The following is a 4,487-nucleotide window of genomic DNA, read 5'->3' on the forward strand; positions in this document are numbered from 1 at the left end:
GGGTGACAGCTGCAGGGAGTGGAGGGATTGAGCAAAAAGGTAAAAGGAACATGGATGTGGACAACAGTGTGGTGATTGTGGCTGGGAGGGGAGTTTAAGGGGACTAAATGGTAATGAAAAAATACAATAATAAAATAAAATAAAATGAACACCTAATGTGTTTTAGTGTGTTGAGAGGATATTTACTTAATTTGAGGTGAGCTGAGAGATAAATTAGTCATAAATACCTACAAAACTGAGGAAATGAAAATCAAGACATTTATTAACTAAACAGAAAGCAATCAGCCAAGAAGCAAAGGAAAGGTTTACCTTTTTTCTCAGCTCTGAGTAGAATTGTCATAGTCATCATAATGTAAACTTTGACAATGTACCCAGCTAAAACTATGATATGTTTCAGGAAATTGGGGGATAGTAAGTGAAAGAGAGCTAAATTCTCATTTGCCATGGGTAGAAATTTGATAGATAAATTCCTAAAACTAAAACTTTAAAAATCAGAGTAGCAGTACAGGCATATGACTTAGGAAACTGGAAGAAATCTAAAATCCACCAAAACTGTTAAAGGTGGTCACTTCTCTAAAGTGGAAAAGAAAGGAGGTAGGAGCAGACCTAGGACTGCTCTTTTAAAAAAACAAAAACATTGCACAATAAAATGACCCCTTAAATCATGTGAATATATAACTTTATAAAAATAAAAGTTTTGCAAAACTTTAATGATTCCCTATTTCTCTTAAATGACAATCTAAATACAGTCATACCTTGGTACTTGTCAGCTTCAGAACTTGTCAAACCTTGTACTCATTACATTTTGATTAGGAAAAAAAACGTTTCAGCGCTCAGCGCTTGCTTGGGACTCATAGCACTTGCTGGAATTTGTATGAGTCACAATGGTTCCCTGCAAAAGAAAATGTTTCATTGTTTGGTACTCATCGGTTTTGGCACTCATCACGAGATCCAGAACAAATTAATGATGAGTACCAAGGTAATACTGTATATCAAAAATAATTTATAAAATCTTTTCCAGTCTCAACTCATAGACTCCTTAACTGCTTTTTTTCTCTCTCTCCACCCTCACATTTTATGTTACAACTAAATTAAATGACTTTCAGTAGTTTATAGATGGAGAGATTTTTTTATATGCCATGAAATAACACTTGACATTGTCATTTTAGTAAAAGAATGGGAGTTACAAAACTGTTGTAGACAAAACAGTATATCAGTGTGGAGAATAGATTAAAAGGAGGCCAGTCTATGGTATTGTAAATTGGTGCAGCCACTACAGAAAACAGTAGGGATGTTCCTCAAAAAATTAAAAGTAGAATTACCATATGACCCAGCAATGCCATTTCTTGGTATTTATCTGAAGAAACGCAAAACACTAAATCAAAAAGACGTATTCACCCCTATGTTCATTGCAGCATCATTTACAGTACCAGAGATATGGAGGCAACCAAAGTGTCGGTCAACAGAAAAATGGATAAAAAAAAATGTGTGTGTGTGTGTGTGTATCACACATTTTATATATACATACATTATATATATAATGAAATATTACTCAGCCATATAAAAGAATGAGATCTTGACATTTATGACAACATGGATGGATGTAAATAAAATGAGTCAAAGACAAAAACTATATGATATCACTTACAAGTGGAATCTAAAAAAAATTTAAAAAATGAAGAACAAACAAAACAGAAACAAACTCATAGACAGAGAATATTTTGATGGCTTTTAGATGGGAGGGAGATTGGAGGAAGGGGTGGAAAAGAAAAAAATTACAATGTACAAATTGCCTGTTACAAAAACAGTCACTGTGAAGTTAAGTACAACATAGGAAATATAGTCAATAATATTGTAAAAACTATGCATGGTGTTAAATGGGTACTAGACTTATTAGTGTGATCAAGTCATAAGTTATATAACATTTAAGTTATATAAATGTTTAATCCCTATGTTGTACACTTGAAATGTATAATATTGTATGCCAATTGTAATTGAAAACAAAAAATTAATTAAAAATGAAAATAAATAAAATAAAAAGAAACCAATCTATAAACCTAGAAATCACTTGGAACCAGTGGCCATGGCAGTGACAAGGAAAAACTGAACAAGTGGTCCAGAAACATAAACTTTGCTCATGATTAATTTGCAGTATAACCTGGAGCAACTCACTTAACTCCTCTAATTCTTGGGATAATTAGGTGAAATATATAAATATAAGATGGTTTCACCAAAACCTGGTCCCTTTTTGGGGTCACCATCTCAGGGGATGTCACTATGCAAGACCCAACACTTCAAGTCAGAAATCTGTGACTCACTCTTGACACTCCTTTTCCTTTCCCACCCATATCCTATCAGTCGGCAAGTCCTTTTGATTCTACCACTGACATTTCTTCTATCTATTTCTTTCCATCCCCATTAGTATGACCTAGTTCAAGCCACTTTCATGCCACAGTTGAACTACAAAAAGTAGTTTCTTATATTTACTTTTGCCCTCCTCCAATCTGTTGTGCACAATGTATCTGGAGTGGTTTTCAAAAAGTAAATCTGGTTATATTGCCAGCCCCTAACACCTGTGAGTGGCTTCCTTTTGTTCTTAACATAAAAATCAAAACCCGAAATACAGACTTTCATTATTCATGGCATAATATGACTTCTGTGAAGGTCTCAGCTGCATTTTATGCCATTCTTCTTGGGAGAAGTGTCCGTTCAGGTCCTCTATGAATTTTTTTCACAAATAGGATTAACTATTTGTCACAATTAAATGTCTGAATTTTAAACAGATTTTTGGACCGGTGGCTCATATCCATCAGCCCATTCAACTTTAGCACAGTTATCATCCCCAGTAGCTTTTCCAGAACTGCTACCTTCACCATGAAGCTCCATGACTTTTCCCAATACAGACCTGGGTTTCTTCCCCATTTTGACTTTTCTAACAAAGACATCATGGAGTGGACAAATAGATTGACAAGTCTTTTCTATATATTTTTCCAATGTTATCTGGAATCAATTTACTGGCCACTTCCTTCAAGTCATTTGTCTGCACCTCTCAAGTCATGATTTCCATCATCTTCTTCCAGATTTGGCAGACCTGTTGGTGCTGAGCATAAGAGGTTTTCCATCTGATTGTTGTGTTGTGAAGTTGAACACAGAACAAATGAAGCAAATAACCATTAGTAGTCTTGACATCAACATGAGCTTCAATGGTGGTCTTCCAATTTTTTGACTGTGGAGCACACTTTGTCACAGGTAAGGTCCATGTCATGGAAATTAGTCAGGCAGTTTTTGCCCTGAACATCCTCAGGAATTAGCTTGAGTTTTCTAAATGCAAATTCATCATTCTTCAGCTCAGGTAGGCTCACTTCAAAACCACCCTTGAGACTATCAGACATGACTTTGGTTCTTTGAATTCTTGTGACCAGTTTTTTTTTTTTCCCCCCAAGATTTCTTATATTAAACATAGCTGGTGTTTTCACATTATACCAATGATCTTAAAAAATGGATTATGAACTTTCTTCTTGACTCTCTTTTTGCCACTATTTACAAAGCACTTGTTCTTGCCAACCACTGTAATGCTACTCAGCCAAAATGGCAGAAGTATCTATGCCTATTTTTTAATTGAATTGTTTGCTTATTTGGTTTTGAGTTGTATGAGTTCCTTATATATTCTGGATATTAACCCCTTGTCAGAGCTGTTGTTTGCAAATATCTTCTCTCATTCCATTGGTTGCCTTTTTGATTTGTTAGTGGTTTCTTTTGCTGTGCAAAAGCTTTTTAGTTTGAATGGCCAAGAGATACATAAAAAGATGTTCAACTTCACCAGCTATTAGGGAAATGTAAATCCAGACTACAATGAGATATCACCTGACACCTGTTAGAATGGCTATTATCAACAAGACAGGTAATAACAAGTGTTGGAGGGGTTATGGAGGAGAAGGAACCTTCATTCATTCCTGGTGGGAATGTAAACTGGCACAGCCATTATGAAAAATGATACAGAGTTTCCTCAAAAAAATTAAGAGTAGAGTTACTGTATGACCCAGCAACCCCTATTCTAGGCATGTACCCCAAAAATTTGAAAACATTTACTTGCAAAGATATATGCACCCCTATGTTCATTGCAGCATTATTCATCGTGGCCAAGACATCAAAACAACCAAAAGCTGTTAGGAACCATCCCACCTGGTTTCAGGAACTGGAGTCCCGCCCACAGGCAAGAGAGCCTCATGGCTGGAAATAATCAAGGCAGCCTTGGGAAAACAGGCCACTGAGGAGACGAAACCTATTCCCCTGGCAGGGGCACACCCCCTGCCTACCTCACATCACCCTGCTTAGCCCTGTGATGGTTGGTTAGTCAAAGACGGGTAAGATTCCTCACGTGAAGGGACAACCTAAGCCAGACACAGCCAGTATGGGCAGCAGACAAGGACTTGGGGGACACAGATAAAGAGCAAAAAGGCCCACACCCCTCGTCTCAGCTTGGATAT

At 36.6% G+C, this 4,487-nt stretch overlaps 1 pseudogene; it reads right to left on the reverse strand.

Moving 5' to 3' along the window:
* Positions 1–2,738: 2,738 nt before the first annotated feature.
* LOC129072651 (40S ribosomal protein S3a-like) lies at positions 2,739–3,461 on the reverse strand (annotated as a pseudogene).
* Between the last annotated feature and the right edge of the window lie 1,026 nt (positions 3,462–4,487).

The sequence above is a fragment of the Pteronotus mesoamericanus genome, unplaced genomic scaffold (genome assembly GCF_021234165.1).
Source record: "Pteronotus mesoamericanus isolate MK-2021 breed Mesoamerican mustached bat unplaced genomic scaffold, CSHL_Meso_final contig_33, whole genome shotgun sequence".
Taxonomy (NCBI): Eukaryota; Metazoa; Chordata; class Mammalia; order Chiroptera; family Mormoopidae; genus Pteronotus; species Pteronotus mesoamericanus.